Source organism: Pristis pectinata, chromosome 5 (assembly GCF_009764475.1).
Source record: "Pristis pectinata isolate sPriPec2 chromosome 5, sPriPec2.1.pri, whole genome shotgun sequence".
In the NCBI taxonomy this organism is placed as follows: Eukaryota; Metazoa; Chordata; class Chondrichthyes; order Rhinopristiformes; family Pristidae; genus Pristis; species Pristis pectinata.
This window is the reverse complement of record NC_067409.1, coordinates 74,871,551-74,891,580: the sequence shown is the minus strand read 5'-3', so window position 1 is coordinate 74,891,580 and position 20,030 is coordinate 74,871,551.

The window sequence follows — 20,030 nt, the reverse complement described above, 5'->3', positions numbered from 1 at the left end:
CTGCTCTCACTTCTATCAGGAATGTTGGAATTTTCCGCAGTAGTACCAGAAAGCCAGCGTAACTGCAGAGCAAATTCCTGTATATGTTATGCATTGAGCATGCTCTGTTAAACAATGGGCAAAACTAGTAGCAAAGTGATCCACTTATGACAAAATTAATCTGAAGTTGTTTAAACCTTAGCTGTCTCGGTATGTGAATTACAATGTTCACAATCCAGAGCCCTAGTTTACGGAGTTGAATAGTGAATAATTCTGGGGAATGGTGCATCACTTGATTTGTGCATTGTCTTGGTTTGTGATTCATGTGCTGTTAAACTAACAGCATTATTATTGGTTATGTTTTAAATCAGAGATGTTTTTACTTATATTATGACCAAGATACTAATTCAGTTGCATGCATTCAGTGTTTGAATAGGTGGATATATTTAGTGGTTAGTCCTGTTTACATAGTTGCTTATCTAGTTAATACATAACTGTGCTAATGATTTACTTCACCATTTTACCTCTATAGTACACGTCAGACTATAACTAAGAAGAAAGCTATTCAAGTTGTTGAGATTATTTTAACAAAGAATTCTTTCTTGTCAAATTACCTTTCTCTCACATTGTTTGCATGTTGAACTTAGATCCATTGACGTTATTAAGGCATTCTGAGGGGCATTTAGATGATATCAGTGCAAGAGCATTGATCAAATAACTTGCTGAAAATTCAACTCTAAATGTTCAGTCTGCCAGATTGCTATTGAAGCCAAGTTGTTAATTACCATCAAATTAACAAAAGTGTCACTGGGGATGAATGAACAAAGAAAGATCACTCTGAAGTCTATGTTGGGCATATTTTCTAATAACTCTTAAGCAATGAAATTAAGTTGCATAGCATCAACTTGGTTATTCAGTTTTAGGATTTGGTATCCATGCCAGTTGTAAACAGAGTAGGAAGACCATAAGATATAGGAGCAGAATTCGGCCATTTGGCCCAACGAGTCTGCCCCCACCATTCAATTATGGCTGATTTTTTTCAACCCATTCTTCCTGCCTTCTCCCCATAAACCTTAACACCCCTTACCAATCAAGAAACCATCAATCTCGGCCTTAAATATACACAATGACTTGGCCTCCACAACCCTCCGTGGCCAACAAATTCCACAGATTCACTACCGTCTTGCTGTAGAAATTCCTCCTCATCTCAGTTTTAAATGGACATCCCTTTATTCTGAGACTGTGCCCTCAGATCCTAGACTCACCTACTAATGAAAACATCCTATTTATGTCCACTCAATGCAGGCCTTTCAGTATCCAAGTATCAAGAAGCTGGTGTCCACTGTCCTTGGCAATGCTGATCTAATCCACTTCTGCCAATATGGGCCTAACAATCCAGATACAATCATAAGAACATAAAAATATGATGATTCTCCTTCTCCCTCCTACACCCACTTCAGACCACCCCCTTGCTCTTTTACTTCTCCTATTACCATGTTTTCTTTTACCTCAGTGCATCACCTTTTGCCACTGATTCATTCCCACCTTCTCATTGACCTTCTCTGTTCCCCTCTCCCCCTTTCTCTGCACTTGAAAACCACTCTATCCCTAACAATTTAAAGTACAATTAAAGTTCATCAATTTGAAGCATTAACTCTTCTTCTTCCTCTGCAGATGCTGCCTGACCTGAAGAGTATTTCCAGCACTTTTGGTTTTCATGTGAGATTTCCAGCATCCATGGTTGTTTGCTTGCCTTCCTCGGCGGGATTGAATGAAATCCCTGGCCTTGCACTCCCAACACCTTTGCAAGTTACTATCAGTGCCATTGAATTTTGGAGTACTCTAACCATATTATGGCCATGCTAGCTCTTTGAAAAATCTATTTGCATAATCCAAATCCCAAATTTTCTCCATCATCCTGCAAATATCTTCTTTTCAGCAATGTATCCAATTCCTTTTTGAGAGGTAATACTGAACATGATGTAGGAAACTTCTTGTGCAGTGCATTCCAGAACAACATAAAAAATGGCTAATCTCAAAGGATGTCCTCTGGATATCAACCCACCTTCCAGAGGTCTCGATTTTTCCCAATTTACTCTGTCAAAGCAACTGTTAACTTTGAACGCTTCCATTAAATCCCTGGTTAGATTTTTCTACTGTGAGAACAATCCCAGTCACTCCAAAAGGTTAAAATCTTTCACCATCAGTCCATCAGACCTCTCCACATCTTCCCCAAATCACTGGCTTCCCTCCCAGTACTGAACAGATCTCTCAAACTAAACTCTGATCTATAAACCTATAAAGATTGTTGCTTTTTTTCCCCTCTGGGCTGCTTTCTATCAGGTGAGTCAGATCATATGCTTAATCAACATCCTTATTTTTCTTGCCATTTTCAGAGGTTTGTGGATGAAAATGTCCAGAGTTCTATCGAGGTCCTCCCCATTTTACAAACACCCAACCTATGTACAGCCTGTACATGAGACCGATGGGATGGATTTGCCAGCATCCGTAGGACAGCAGCATCTTCAGCCATGTAAGAACTTGGTTCACAGCCTCATTTCTGACTTGTGAACTTTTCAGGTTATGAACAGTTCTCGGGAGCAGAACCCTGTCAATAACCTGGGGAGGACCTGTAGTGCTGATCTCCATTTATGATTCCACCATTTAATTTATATCACCACTCTTTGTTTTTCTACCAAAATGCATCACTTCTGCATAAAATTTACTTGAAATATTTGTCTAACTTTGGTTGTGATCTTGATTCCTTCATTCCAGGGATTGGCTCTCAAGGACAGTCTTATACATGCCTTCTGAACAGAGAATGTGGTTGGATGGTTAAAGGATAGTTTATATATATTTTCATACTTTATTTATTACTTGGACGGAGGGTATTGGGTCCATGCTTGCTCTCAGACCAAGCCAACAAATCCCATTCTCTCACTTATTTCTCTGCAACCTCTCACATATCCATCATCTCCCCTCAGCTCCCTTACCACCTAATTGCACATGGGAAAATTTACAGAGATCAATTAACCTACCACAATTTCTTTGGGATGTTGGTTTATTATTGTCACTTGTACCAAGATACAGTGAAAAACTTGTCTTGCATACCGTTCGTACAGATCAATTCATTACACAGTACATTGAGGTAGTACAGGGTAAAAACAATAACAGAATACAGAGTAAAGTGTCACAGCTACAGGGAAGTGCATTGCAGGTAGACAATAAGGTGCAAGTTCAAACAAGGTAGATTGTGAGGTCAAGAGTCCATCTCATTGTATAAGGGAATGGTTCAATAGTCTTATCATGGTGGATAGAAATTGTCCTTGAGCCTGGTGGTATGTGCCCTCAGGCTCCTGTACCTTCTACCTGATGGGAGAGGAGAGAAGAGAGAATGACCCAAGTGGGTGGGGTCTTTGATTATGCTGGCTGCTTCACCAAGGCAGCGAGAGGTATAGACAGAGTCCTTGGAGAGGAGGCTGGTTTCCGTGACGTGCTGGGCTGTGTCCACAACTCTCTGCGGTTTCTTGTGGTCCTGGGCAGAGCAGTTGCCATACCAAGCCGTGATGCATTCAGATAGGATGCTTTCTATGGTGCATTGATAAAAATTGGTGAGTGTCAAAGAGGACATGCCAAATTTCTTTAGCCTCCTGAGGAAGTAGAGGCGCTGGTGAGCTTTCTTGGCCATGGTGTCTACATGGTTGGATCAGGGCAGGCTATTGGTGATGTTCACTCCTAGGAACTTGAAACTCTCAACCCTCTCAGCCTCAGCACCTTTGATAAAGACAGGTGCATGTACACCACCCCCTTTCCTGAAGTCAATGACCAGTTCTTTTGTTTTGCTGACATTGAGGGAAGGGTTGTTGTCATGACACCATGTCATTAAGCTCTCTATCTCATTCCTGTCCTCTGAGTCATCGTTATGTGAGGAAATCGATTGGTAAATTGGTTTATTATTGTCACATATATCGAGGTACAGTGAAAAACTTTGTTTTCACTGAAAGTTGCCTCACAGGTGGATAGAGCAGTTAAAAAGGCCTATGGGATGTTAGCTTTCATAAATCGTGGGATTGAGTTTAAGAGCCGCAAAGTGGTGACGCAGCTTTACAAAACTCTAGTTAGACCACACTTAGAGTACTGTGTTCAGTTTTGGTCGCCGCATTATAGGAAGGATGTGGAGGCGTTGGAGAGGGTGCAGAGTAGATTTACCAGGATGCTGCCTGGATTAGAGCGTATGGAATATGAGGAGAGGCTTAGGGTGCTAGGGCTTTATTCACTGGAAAGGAGGAGGATGAGAGGAGACATGATAGAGGTATATAAAATATTGAGAGGAATAGATAGAGTAGACAGTCAGCGCCTCCTTCCCAGGGCACCAATGCTCAAGACGAGAGGGCATGGCTTTAAGGTTATGGGTGGGAGGTTCAGGGGAGATGTCAGGGGGAGGTTCTTCACCCAAAGAGTGGTTGGTGCATGGAATGCACTGCCTGGGGTGGTGGTGGAGGCAGATACATTGGACAGGTTCAAGAGTTTGTTGGATAGGCATATGGAGGAATGTGAGATAGAGGGATACGTGGGAGGAAAGGGTTAGATAGTGTGAGGGTGGTTTGATGGACGGCACAACATGGTGGGCCGAAGGGCCTGTTTTGTGCTGTATGGTTCTATGGTTCTATGGTTATGCCATTCATACAGATCATTTTATCACATTAGTACATTGAGGTAGTACAAAGGAAAAGCAATAACAGAATGCAGATGATAGTGTTACAATAACAGAGAAAGTGCAGTGCAGGGAGATAAATAAGGTGCAAGATCAGGACGAGGTAGATTGTGAGGTCAAGAATCCATCTTATCGTACAAGGGGACCATTCAATAGTTTTACGAGACCCATGCAGTAACGGGGAGAAGGTGCAAACTCCTCACAAACAGCACAAGAGGTCAGGATTGAGCCCTGGTTACTGGAGCTTTGAAGCAGCAACAGTACCTGCTGCACCAGTGTGCCGGCCACGCATGCTCCCAAGCACAACTACTGAACTCCTGGCTCACCTCTATGGTTGCCATTTTAACAATTACATGCTTTGACACAGGTACCTACTAGTAGGGGAGTTGCAATCAGATGTTTCATTAAGGAAGGCATCAGCAGAAACTCAAACAGAGTGGTGGTGGTGGGATTGTGCACTCTGCTGTCCTAGGACCTATGCCATTCTCCGTTCCATACAGCCACTATTCTTAATCTCCTACCACCAGTTGAATAGGTGGAAGGACACAAGGGTTTGGGTTGTAATGAGGGGAGATATAGAGAGTAAGAGGTGACTACTTGCACTAACCACATGGGACAGTGTGAGAAAGGGAAAGAATACGTTGAAGGAGGAGTAATTGTAAGGAGATTTGAAGGTGCATTCACTGACATTGAGTAAGTGAATGAACTCACCAATCTTTTAACAGCGCTGCAGATTCTCAGGCATTGACCACGAGTCCCATGCCTTCAGTATGTTTGCCTGAATGGTGTCCTGCTGATGCATCAGGGCCTTGACATTCTTCTGTGCCACATTGATTGCCCACATCTGTTACATCTGAAGCCTCCTGCCAGTAATATTCAATAGTAAAAGAGGCCCAAGGTGACTTGAGCAACACACAGGATTTACAAGCACAAACATGCATAAACAGCAATTGAGATTCGCAAAGTGGTAGAGGGGGTTGAGATAGCCCAGGATTGATCTTAAATGCGGTGGGAAACTGGAGTGGGTGGTGAAGGGTCAGGATGTCAAGGGTCAGATAGAGACTTTAAGACAATGTGGACATGCCAAGGATTAAGTATGTGATTAGGTGAGGGAGAATCAGAGAGGTAGGGTCCAGTGGTGGGAAGGGGGTTGTCAGAGAAATGATCAGGGACATGATTAACTTGGCAGTGAAGTTTGAAGGGGGCTGTAAGAGCAAGCAGTAAGGGAAGTCCTTAAACTGGCCTTAGCTACAGAAGAGTGACACAGTTCTAAAGGAAGTGAAGGAGCAGGGGAACTAAGATGTAAACATGCATTAATCTTTGAAGGTGACAGGACACATTGAGAGACTGGTCAGTAAACCACACGAGATCCTGACTTGAAGCAGACAATACAAAGTACTTAGGTTGAATCTTTATAAAATATTAGTTAGGCCACAACTGGAGCACTACACTTTACGAGGAGTGTGAATGTCCATCAGTGGTTGTAGGAATGAGGGATTTCAGTTACAAGGTTGGATTAGAGGAGTTAAGATAGCAACTTTAGGGCAGAGAACATTGAGAAGGAAATTGGATAGATTTGTAAACAATCATGAAGTGTTTAGAACATAGAACATAGAACACTACAGCACAGTACAGGCCCTTCGGCCCACAATGTTGTGCCAACATTTGTAGCAGTTAGCGTAACGCTTTACAGCGCCAGTGAGCTGGGCTGAAATCCAGCCACTGTCTGTAAGGAGTTTGTATGTTCTCCCCGCGTCTGCGTGGGTTTCCTCCAGTTTCCTCCCACATTCCAAAGACGTACAAGTTAGGAAGTTGTGGGCATGCTATGTTGGTGCCGGAAACGTGGCAACACTTGCGGGCTGCCCCCAGAACACTACGCAGAAGGATGTATTTCATTGTGTGTTTCGATGTACATGTGACTAATAAAGATCTTATATTATTTTATCTTATCTTATCCTGCTCTAAGATCTATCTAACCCTTCCATTCCACATAGCCCCCTATTTTTCTGTCATTCATATGCCTATCTAAGGGTTTCTTAAATGTCCCTAATGTATCTGCCCCCACAACCTCTGCCAGCAGTGCATTCCACGCACCCACCACTCTCTGTGTAAAAAATTTACCCCTGACATCCCTCTTATACCTTCCCCCATTCACCTTAAAAATTATGTCCCCTCGCGTTAGCCATTGTCGCCCTGTGAAAAAGTCTCTGACTGTCCACTCGATCTATACTTCTTATCATCTTGTACACCTCCATCAAGTCACCTCTCATCCTTATTCTCTCCAAAGAGAAAAGCCCTAGATCGCTCAACCTATCCTCATAAGACTTGCTCTCCAATCCAGGCAACATCCTGGTAAATCTCCTCTGCACCTTCTCTGAAGCTTCCACATCCTTTCTATAATGAGGCAACCAGAACAGAACACAATACTCCAAGTGTGGTCTGACCAGAGTTCTACAGAGCTGCAACATCACCTCACGGCTCTTGAACTCAATACCCCGACTAATGAAGGTCAACACTTCATACGCCTTCTTAACAACTCTATCGACCTGCGTGGCAACCTTGAGGGATCTATGGACGTGGACCCCAAGATCCCTCTGTTCCTCCACACTGCTAAGAGTCCTGCCATTAACCTTATATTCTGCCTTCAAATTTGTTCTCCCAAAGTGTATCACTTCACACTTTTCTGGGTTGAACTCCATCTGCTGCTTCTTAGCCCAGGTCTAAATTCTATCGTCCTGTTGTAATCTACAGCAACCTTCTACACTATCCACAACACCACCAACCTTACTAACTTACATTAGCAAACTTACTAACCCACCCTTCTACTTCCTCATCCAAGTCACTTATAAAAATCACAAAAAGCAGGGGTCCCAGAATAGATCCCTGCAGAACACCACTGGTCACCGACCTCCAGGTAGAATATGCTCCATCTACCATCACCCTCTGTCTTCTATAGGCGAGCCAATTCTGAATCCACACTGCCAAATTTCCCTGGATCTCGTGCCCCCTGACTTTCTGAATAAGCCTTCCATGAGGAACCTTAACAAACGCCTTACTAAAATCCATGTACACCACATCTACTGCTCTACCTTCATCAATGTGTTTTGTCACATCCTCAAAGAATTCAATCAGGTTCATCAGGCATGACCTGCCCCTCACAAAGCCATGCTGACTATCCCTAATCAGCCTATGCTTCTCTAAATGCCCATAAATCCTGTCTCTAAGAATTTTCTCCAGTAATTTGCCCACCACTGAAGAGAAGAGTTTAGAGAAGCTGTTTCCATAAGGTCATAGAGTCATACAGCATGGAAACTGACCATTCAGCCTAACTGGTCCATGCCAACCAAGATGCCCGTCTACTCTAGTTCCATTTGCCCGCATTTGGCCCATATCCCTCTGAACCTTTCCTATCCAAGTACCTGTCCAAGTACCTCTTAAATGTTGTTAACATAGCTGTCTTAATCATTTCCTCTGGCAGCTCGTTCCATATACGGACCACCCTCTGGGTGAAAAAGTTGCCCCTCCAGTTCCTATTAAATCTCTCCCCTCTAAACCTTAAACCTGAGCCTTTAGAAAATGTTTCAGGTCCAGGAAAAACAAATTAAAATTAATGGATAAAATTCACAAATGTAGAAAAGACCTTTTACGCAGACAGCGGTGATGATCTCAAACTCACTGCCTGCAGAGGTGATGGAAGTAGAGCCAATCGGGGCTTTTGGAAAGGATTTGGATAAGTACTGGAAAAGGAATCTACTTGGGCTGGTACACCTTTTTGGATTTTACTTAATCAGAAATCATCCCATCCACTTTGAAATTATCCAAACAAAACAAAAATGCAGATTTGCCAGAATCTGTGACACCACACCAGTTTGTAGACAGTGTTTGCACAGCTGTGCTGATGTCATTGACAGCGGGCAGATCTGACTACTACTGAAATATGCATGTGTTTCACTTATCACCAAATAACATAATGAATTGTCTGTAAAGGTGTGATTTTAGTGGGTGCAGTATACTTGCACCATTTAACTGACATGATAAGATTGGAAAAAATTCAAAACCTATAAGATATTATTGAGGTTCCACTGAAAAGTATGCACCAGGATCGTGACATATGATTAACCAGTGGCCTGGTGCAGTTCATTCTCAAACTTGTCCTCCCACCACAATGTTGAAGTACTTAAGGCCTTGGGGCACATCCACTTTTGTGAACAATGGTGACTGAAGTCATGGGAACAACCCTTGAAAGAGATGCTTTGTGGATGCAAGCAGTGATCGAAATCCTTCCATGGGTTTGGGAGGTTGACGGAAGCTGTGAGAAAGCATGGGTGATCAGGAATAAGCAGTTTCCAACATCTATCCATCATCTCAGCAAAACTGGATGAAAGAAGTGTTGGCCATTATTGGCTTGTCCACCACAGAATCTGTGACCAGGAACATCGTGGTGATCATTCGACATCTTTCTCACATCCACTTCCCCCTCATCCAACAGTGTCCTTTGATTTACAAGACTTGTGCACCTCTCAGCTGCCTTGTCTCCTTCCAGCCACCCTGACCTGTGACACAGTGATGCTGCAAGTCGACCCACTGCATAATAGCTCCATTGTTTGATCATAACCTACAGTGCTGTCTGTGTGGAGTTTGCATGTTCTCCCTGTGAGCACGTGGGTTTCCTCTGGGTGTTCCCGGTTTCCTCCCACATCCCAAAGACGTCTGGGTGAGCAGGTCCTCCACCTGATGGCTGCCACTGGGGGAGCATTGAGGAAGGGTAGAAGGGACAGGCAGAGTCATACTGCAGTACAGAAATACTCAAGAGGTCAGGGAGCATTAGTGGAAAGAAACATTACACAAGTGTGTGCAGAGTGGACAGTTGGTAACGTTCATCCTCAAGCAGTGCTGAATGGTAACAGCAAGACAACTTGAGCTGTGACCATCCAGTTAGCACAGTGTGTGTGCAATCATGAACAGGACACTGGGAGACCAAGACTTGGCTGTTGAAGGAATGGTCCCTGCCTCAATCCCACATACACATGCATCTGTGTTATTCAATGTATCCATAATTTTATGCAGATGTATATTGAATAGGTCAGGATGTTTACTAGAACAATGTTGTATAACATTTATCAAAGAAGGTAGGAATGAGGTCCAAGGTTGTACTGTTTGTCCAGGAAACAGGAGATTGGTTGCAATCCTGCCAAGCTTCCAGGAAGAAAGAAAAGATCCTGAAGACAGACTCAACCTGCCAGGGGAGGAGGAAGGTGAGGGGAGAAAGCTCTGGCCAAGAGGATCCATCTGAAAGAATTTCGGAAATAGCAGCGGTAGATTGAAGGAAGGCAATGTGTCCAGAGGCTGAAACTATTCAAGAAGATTGTCACTGAGATCTGTCACCTGCTACAGGGCAGTGTCTGAGACCCACTGTCTGTGGCCATCAGAGTCACAGTGGCCCTTGACCTCTTTGTCTCTGGTTTATTCCAGACAGCCACATCTCACTCAGCTGCTATTAAGGAGGAGGAGATGCTTGACTTCTCCTTGCAGGCACACGGGTTTACTGAATTTCCATGCAATCAAGGAATGACATGAGAGTATTGTTAATGCTCCTCCCAGGAGTGCCACCCTGTTCACTGTCAATTAGCCTGAGACCACTAGCAAAAAAATTGCTGTTGTAACCGGACACTCGCTTGACTTCTTCACCCTGGGTAGTGCATTGTGCCCACTGTACATCACACCAGACAGACAACTGGAACTCTGGGACCACTCTTGGAGATGTTCTGCAAAGTGGTCACGCAATCTGCATTTGGTTTCTCTAAGGTAGAGACCAGTAAAACTCCAATAATCCAACACACTTGGGACTTTGGTGCTGGACTTCTATTTTATTCCAATTAATAGTACAGCACACTTTTAACTCATTTTTTATTCAAATGTTACACATTATACATGAACAGGAAAGTTTTAGAGGGATACAGGCCAAACATGGGGAAATGGGACTAGCTTAAGTGGACAACTTGGTCATCATGACAAGTTGAGTTGAGGGGCCTGTTTCCATGCTGTATAACTCTATTACAATAAATTTTCCAGAAAACCAGGTGAGTTTCAAGGGTGCGCAGGAACCAGGGCCAGAGTGTATTTAAAGAGAGCGTGGGAATCAGGGCTCCTGCATACTAAAGGAAGCCAGAAGTCTGGTGTGTTAAAAGGAATGGGAACAGGGAACCCAGTGTGTTACAGGAAGAACAGGAACCGGGAACCCAGTATGTTAAAAGGGAGTGGGAACCAGAAACCCAGTGTATTACAGGGAGAATGGGAACCAGGAACCCAGCATGTTAAAGGGAGCATGGAAGCTGGGACTCCAGTGTGTTAAAAGGAACTACAGGAATCAAGGCCCTGTTGTATTCAAGGGAGTATGGAAACTGAGGGTTCAGTGTGCAAAAGGGAACATGGGAACTGGTGTTAAAGGAAGGATGGGAATCAGCACCTAGGAAGTCAGGTGCCGAACCATCGGTATTTCCAAACAATGGACCAGCAGATTATCAGAGTTTTACTGTACACAGTGAACACAGTGAACACCCAATGCAGAGCACTAGAGTGGATGAAGCACAGCAAACCGCTCTTTATATTGAAGGGGTATTTTGAGTCCCTGGATGGTTAGAAGGCAAGATATGATTGGACAGGTGATGCATCATGGAATGATGTTGAGGGACATGGAGTGGGTGTAGATGGAAGAGTGAACCAGGGAGTTGTGAGGGAGGGGAAGCTTTGTCTGCTGGGATTGGAGATGTCAGAAATTCTGGAGGATGGTCCATTGAATGCAGAGTCTGATAGGGTGGTAGGTGATGGAAAAGGGACTGACAATCTCCTGTGCCTTAGGGGCAGAGGACTTGGACCTCCTGAGACAACCAGGCCATTTCCGAAAATTGGGCTGGTCCATTCCCCAAACTGCCACAGCTTTCCCCAAGCCTCTAAAGCCGTTGAATGGTTGCGGTCACTGCCTCTCCTTTATTAAGAGAAGAAGCCATGACTTCACTCTGCATGAGTAAGCTTGATCTTGGACTAACGTCTCTGGAGATTGCACTCCCAAGAATACATGTTAATGTGCTTACAGCTCGGAGGGTGCTGGCTAATCATATGGCGATGTGGGCATAAATATTCTGTGCAGTTAGCACTGGATCAAAATGGAGACACAAGAGACTGCAGATGCTGGAATCTGGAGCAACTATCAAAATTAAAGTGCTTTTATTTTATTTCCTGTGTCCTTATGCTACTTTCCTCAACTTGCAATGCCACCTGTCCTTCATTAAAGTCACCATAACTTGTAATGCATCGATTAAGGATATGAGTTAGCCGCCAAGGAAGTCATGAGATTAAACGGCATTACAAGAGACTGCAGATGCTGGGATCTGGAGCAACAAACAATCTGCTGGAGGAACTCAGCAGATTGAGCAGCATCTATGGGAGGAAAGGAATTGTTGATGCATTGGGTCGAGACCCTGCATCAGGACTGAGAGTGGAGAGGCGAGGTGGACAAAATAAAGAGAGGAAGGGGAATGGTGAGAAAGGAGCCCGAAGTAGTTGGTGGACAGAGGGGAGGGGGTGTAAGATCACAGGCAGATTGTGCCAGGCAGGGAAGGGGAGTGGGGGTGGAGTTGGGAGAGAGTGGCAGGTGAATGATAGATAGAGGCAGACAAAGAGAAAGAGAGGGAAAAAAACTATATGGAGAGGCATATGGAGAGGAATGTGAAGGTTGGAGACAACTGCTGGAGGGAGATAAGCAGCAACACAAAGGACTAGTACATTACTGGAGTGCACTTCTTCCGGCATGAACCAATTTCTCCCTTCTTAATCTAATTTCAATGCAAGAAGTAACCAGTGGGTTCTGTAGCAGGTACATATTTTTCCCCACCCAGGTATTGCTTGGAGCTGAGGCAATAAAAAGAAAAATCAACCCCAGTCAGATCCAAACATGAGTAAGCTCCATTATCTTTCAGAGAGCGCAAGAATTTATTTGGACTGAATTCCTCCCTCATCTGAAGCAATCATGTGATCTGGTGATTAACAGGGAAGAAATGCTTCCAAGCAACTTCATTTCCATAACATTGTTTCTTTAGGTGTTGTGCTATCGAAAATGAATATTTCTTTTGGAGAGAAGCACTGTAGTGAATATTTGTGGGATAACTTGGTTCACTGGGAAAATTTGACCACGTCCTTCCCATTCACTGCACTCCCGGCGCAGTGGTACACAAATTAGTGCTGCTGCCTCACAGCTCTAGTGTTCAAATCCTGATCTCCGGTGTTGACCATGTGGAGTTTGCACATACTCTTTGAGGTTGTCTGGGGCTCCCTGGGTGCTCCAGTTTCTTTCCACATCCCGAAGACAATTTGGTGAGTGAACTGGTTACTGTAAATTGGCACATTCTGTAGGTAACAGTCAAAGGGCATGAGAGAGGGAATAGGTTACTGGGAAATAGGAGAGTGAATGAGACTGATGGGGTTACTCTGCTGAGAGACGGCATGGATCCAATGGGCAAAGTGGCCTTCTATGTTGCAATCAGATGATTTGAACATGAACAGGACAGGCCTCCTGTGAGGAAAATTAACAGCACTCTCAGCACACTGAATGTTGTCACCTCCCACCCAAGCCTCCTCCTGGAATATTGCAGGAGAACAGAGTTGTTGAGGATTCTTAGCAAACATTCTTAGCGCACCACTGACACACACATAAATACAGAGGGAACCACACGCTCCTTGATAAAAGATAGCTTACAGATTCCTACTTCAGCACTGAAAAGTCTCTCAAAAACCTCCCCAACTCCAGACTGTCTCAACCATTCAATTGACCCAAATCCAACCAGTCATCAATCTGCTGCTTGGGATCCTTCAGCCCAATACACTGGCTGTTGCCACAATGGCCTGAGAACGCTCATGGTGTTCCCCAAAGTCACTGCAACCCTTAACCCCTTCCCCAAACACTGCCAGTCCTTTACCCCCTCCCCAAACACTGCCAGATCTTCACCCCTCCCCATCGCCACCCCCTCCCCAAATTCATTGCCAGTCCTTCTCCTGATCCCCAAAACTCCTGCAGATCTTCCCCCATCTAAACTTATGATCCCCAAGACCCATATTCCAGACCCCCTTGATATCTGGGTTCAAAACTCTGATCCTCCCCTTCCTGATGAACTCCCACAAATGTGGCTCTCCAATTCCCCTCCTAGCTCCCAATTCCCGGCCTTGAGTTGCTGAACCTTGTCTCAGAAAGGGGGTATGGAGTGGGGTGCATTTACATCCATGTAATAGTGCCACAGTCTATACATTGTCCCCATCACTTGGATCTCCACATATAATGGATATCTTACCTGATGGGTTAATAACAAAAATGGCAGTTGGATTCTCTGGACTTTCAAGGCCTTTTACCAGCCTCAGCTGTTCCACCCCCCCCCCCCCACCCCCCAACTTCACAAAAACCTGCTGGCTCTCCTCCAGTCTATATTTCTTTCATTACAGAAAAGGAGGTCATTTAACTCATCAATCTCTCGGAACATTCCCACCAATCACATTCCTCCACTGATTACCCTATAACTATTCTCCTTCACAAGTCTTTCAACTCAACCTCCATCCCACTCTTCTGCCACCCACCAACTGATTAATCAACCAGCACATCTTTGGAATTTGAGAGCATGCTATTGTAGAGAATGTGCAAACTCCACACAGACAGCACTGGAAGTTGGACCAAACCCAGATCACGGGAGGTGTAACACAAGCACTACTTGCTGCACCATTGCGCTGCCCAACTGCTGATTAGCAGTACTGTGCTGTTCATCTCATTATTATTACACAAAAAAATGTTTTTTTTGTAATTTGGGCACCTTGTGGTGCATGAGTTCCAGAGTTGTTTGTGGATTCATGGGTTTTAAACACCATATTCAGACACCTTGATCAACTTGAACTTCTGTGCAAATATTCCATTGATAAATGAAGAAATGGCCAACATAATTGAAACATCTTGTGGTTTGCCTGTGAAACTGCTTCAGTACCTGTATCATTGACAGAGCACCACATATCTAATAAATCCTTTGAACAGCTATAAAAAACCTTCACAAGCCACAAACTGGACAAGCAAAGCTGAAAACACATATTAGTCCAGGAATGAATAGTCTCCTGTTTAAGAACAATGTAGCAACCTGTCATCACCAACATGCCAGAGGCTTAAGTCATAATATTCAAACTTTGTTAGCATGAGGGTAGGATATCAGCTCAGATGAGTGTTATTTTACTGGGTTATGAATAGGGGAGGAAGCAAGCTCACACAGTGAATGGTATTGTAACTCCCTAAGTCATCATATTTGGTTAAAGAGGGGTATAAAGTTACTCAACCTGCCACAACCATGAGAAATTGCAGTTACCTGGGAGCAATAAGTTACATACCTGGATACTTGACTGGCCATAAAGATCTGACTGTTGATACACTGGCATTTAACAAACACACAAACAATTCGATTCTAATTGAAATTACATCATTTGTAAGTGACCTTAGTGAAATGACCCTTTTCTAATCATGGAAATGTTTTCACTTCAGCTTGCAGAAGTAATATTCCCTGCCCTGCAAAATTTATGGGTTATATTTACTCAACTGAATTTCCTTGTGCCATGTGTTATTGTTTTCAACATGGCACAATCTCTAGCCCTGTTGTGTGTCAGTGCATATTTTATGCCCAGGCACATTGTGTGGACTTGCAACTGTGTCCCTTCAGAACATTTCTACTCTTCGACATTCTTCAAGTGATAGACAAATGAAAGACAATTTTCCACAACACACTGCCAGGTAGTTCTGAGGAAAAGTTTGTGTGGTTTTTCCCGGTATCACTAAGCATACCATTTAATGATTCATTGTTTGTTAACTACAGGACAATAAAAAAGAAGATGAAATAATTCTGCTTTAATCCCAATCTTTAAGTATGCAGAGAGGGTCCAAATATTGTCACATAGATCTCACTGCCTTGTTATAGAGTCATACAGCTCAGAAACGGGCCCCTTGGCACAACTGGTCCATGCTGACCAAGATTTCCATCTAAGCTAGTTTGCCTGTGTTTGCCTCATATGCTTCTAACCTTTCCCTTGTACCTGTCCAAGTGCCTGTTAAGTGTTGTTAATGTACCTGCCCCAACCACTTCCTCTGGCAGCTCGTTCCATAAACAGACCACCCTCCGGGTGAAAAAGTTGCTCCTCAGGTTCCTATTAAATCTCTCCACTCTCACCCTAAACCTATGCCCTCTAGTTCTTGATTCCGCACCTCGGGAAAGAGACTGTGTGCTTTCACCCTATCTCTGCCCCTCATGATTTTGTACACCTCTATAATATCACCCCTCATTCCTCTATGCTCCAACAAATAAAGCCCCAACCCACTCAAGCTCTCTTGGTAACTCAGTCCCTTGAGTCCCAGAAACATCCTCATAAATCTTCTCTGCACTCTTTCCAGCTTAAGGGCATCTTTCCTATAGCAGGCCAACCAAAATTCAAAACAATATTCCAAATGTAGCCTCACCTGCGACATAACATCCCAACTTCTATACTCATTGCCTCGACTGATGAAGGCCAGCGTGCCAAAAGCCTTCTTCACCACCTTTTCTACATGTGACACCACTTTCAGGTACATTGTACTTGTATTCCTAGGTCCCTCTGTTCTATAACACTTCCCAGGGCCATACTGTTCACTGTGAAAGTCAATAGTTATTATATTGTTAGTAGGGAAGCCAGCAATTTCACAGAAGTCATTGTGGACATGGTGCTTGCACAATGAGGGCTTCAAAACAAAAATGATTTTATTTCATTTCCTGTGTCCTTAAGCTACCTTCTTCGAGTTGCAATGCCACCTGTCATTCATTAAAGTCACCGTAACTTGTAGTGTAATGCATCAGTTAAAGATATGAGTTAGCCACCAAGGAAGCCATGAAATTAAATGACAAGTTACTGAAATTCAATTTAAGAAATTGTCCATTTGTGATCTAATATCAGATAAGATGACTGGCTTGTTATATAAGTCTAGGTTCATCAATATCCTACAGAGAAGAGACCCAGGCCACATAGTATTTCCAACATTGGAGACCACACCTGAAGGACTGTATACAACTTGTGTCACTCTATTTTAAGGAAGGCCATTCTTGGCTTGGAGGCAGTGCAGTGAAGTTTCTCTAGATTGATTCCTGGGATTAAGGGGTTATTTTATAATTAAATAAATTGGGCCTATAGACTCTGGAGTTAGAAGAATGAGAGGTGATTGTATTGAAACATGCATGATTCTGAGGGGACTCGTCAAGGTGGATGATAGAGGGTGTTTTCCATGGGAATATCTAGGACTAGGAGATATGGACTCAGCATAAGCAGTCACCCATTTAAGACAGAAATGAGGATGTGTTTCATCTGGTTCTGAATCGTTGGAATCTCTACCCTTGACAGCTGTGGAGACTCACATCAGGTATATTCAAGGTTGAAGTCAAATTTTAGGCTTTAGTGGAATCAAGGATTCTACGGACCAGACAGGAAAATGGAATTAAGACAAAGATCAGATTAGCCATGGATTTGTTGAATGGCAGGGCAAGCTTGAGGAGCCAAGTGACCTACTCCTAGTTCAGTTCTTATGTATGTCTTATGTTCTAACTCAGCTCCAACCTTCCACCATTGCCTACTCAAGAACTGCACTCGTTAATCAAAGACTATTGGTGTGAACCTGATAATCTCAAAGCCTTTTTGGAAATGTGGTTAATTGGGTTGATAAACTGAATATAACTGATGCACTGTGAATGGTTTTACATAAATATATTTCAAACAATTTCTTTATCAAAACAATATTGATTGAAAATTGGTTGATAAACAACCAACAAAGAAATGGGTGTTGCTTGAACTTGAGAAGGTTTGAAAATGTCTGTCTCCAAAATTTAGTTTTGGGTCCATCTTTGGACTTGAGAGCAGGGAACACATGTTGGAATGTGTTGACAATACACTGGAAAGTGGAACGACAAGCCAGTTTTCCTGCTATGACAGTGCTGGTCACATTGGAGTTGTTGTGCGACGAGAACAACTAATCTGTTTTGATCAGTGTGCAACAAACCCAGATGCAGCACAAGGACAACCCCAGTGGTGAGATAGGAAAGCTTTGTGAACCAAAGGTCCAAAACTAACCTCTGTCCTAACCATGCCACACTTACGACTCATCTCTCAATGATTCATATACTTTTTTACTGAAGGAAATCAGCTTAGTACCAGTAATTGCAATTTTTTCCCTCATGAGTTTGTTTCCACAGACTGAATTACTCACTTTCCAATGTATTATTTTCACAAATTAGTCTTGATTTACTCTCCTCTCACCTCCTCTGGTCCTAACATACTGTACAAAATTGTTTACAATCATCTAGCCCCTTTAAAAGCAGCAAACACTCAATCTTCTACTTTCCAATTTAAATAATCCATCCTGAAATGTGATGATATTGAGTGTACCATCTGAGAGCTCTAAACTTAAGTCAAGACTTTAAGTTCTATCTGGCATAAGTATCTATGAGTACCCTCACTGTCGGGAGATCATACTGTATCAACTTACACTTCAAGGACTAGTTTACTTCACTACTTTCGGTTAGCATAATGCTTTACAGCGCCAATGACCCGGGTTCAGTTCCGGCCACTGTCTGTAAGGAGTTTGTACGTTCTCCCTGTGACTGTGTGGGTTTCCTCCAGGTGCTCGGATTTCCTTCCACTTCCCAAAGACATGCAGATTAGGAAGTTGTGGGCCTGCTATGTTGGCGCCGGGAAGCATGACGACACTTGCGGGCTGCCCCCAGAACACTCTACGCAAAAGATGCATTTCACTGTGTGTTTCGATGTACATGTGACTAATAAAGATATCTCATCTCATCTCTCTATGGAAAGGTCTAGCTGTCAATAGTCTCTATTTCAAGTGCTGGGTCCCTTCTTCCAAACAAGGAACCAAGCAGTTTAAAACACAGTTTATTTTATTTTAAGTGAGACATGTTTAATTCTATTAAGTAATTCTTAACAACGACTTGTAATTTACAAAGGATTTTCCAATGCAAATACAATTCTCACAAGCTAAAAATTCATACCAACAAGTTGCAGATGAACAAGTCATCCATCACAGAAACCAAAGGCTGAGGAATGAATTCTAGGTCTTCTTTCTGTAACCCCTTCTCTCTGTTATTACCCCTAACATGACTGCTTTCTAACATTTATACTGTTTCTTCACTTAGTTGACATCATTGGCATGTGATGTTTTTTCAACCACATTTTCAGGCCAGATGACTGGAGTGTTTAGCTAAGTAAAGGTGGATCTCATTGTTTTCTTGTTTATGTTGAGAGGCTCAGCAGGGAATATTGGTTCTAAACTTAATTTAGCAAACAACAAACATCTTGAGCCTTGGACAATTTCTGCTGTTTATGCAAAAAGGGATTTTAGCTAATGAGCAACCACTTCTTGACCTTTGGACAGGTCATGCTGCTGTGCTAAAAAGCTGAGTTGGCAATAAGCCTTTTGGGACCTGGAAAGTGAATATCCGTCACAGAAAAGATAATGGTTGGTAAATATGAAGCCAGTACTAAGATGTAGTGAAGTGTCAGGCCAGTCAGGGGAACAGAGAGGTGACGGATGCAATGAAATGTGGATAATTATGAGGTAATGTATTTTTGGAAGAAAGATTGCGAGCATGCACTTTAAAATGTTAGGGGCTATTTTCATCCATGAAATCTAGCAGTACATGAATGCAATGCTAATATTGATATGTCTGTGTGAAAGTCTGCTTTAGCACTCAGCTTTCAGCTTAATTGATGAGTACTGTAACCCTGATATTGACTGAAGGTGCTACATTAGACACTTAGGTTTGTAGACACAAGAGATGGCAGATGTTGGAATCTGGAGCAACAAACAATCTGCTGGAAGAACTCAGTGGGTTGAGCAGCATCTGTGGAGGGAACAGAATTGTCAACGTTTCGGGTCAAAACTCTAGATCAGAACTGATGCAGGGTTTTGACCTGAAAACGTCGACAATTGCTTTCCTCACACAGATGCTGCTCAACCTGCTGATTTCTTCAGAAGATTGTAAGATGCGGAGGAAACTCAGCAGGTCAGGCAGCATTTGTGGAGGGAAATGGACAGTCAACAATTTTGGGTCAAGACCCTTCATTTGGATGGTCCAGATGAGGGATCTTGACTTGTGGATTTGTACTCACTTATTACATATAGAATGGACATCTTTTGGCACAGCAAGTCTATAAGACCTAAGAACACAGCAGCAGAATTAGGCCCTTCGGCCATTGAGTCTACTTAGATCATGGCTGATTTACTTTCCCT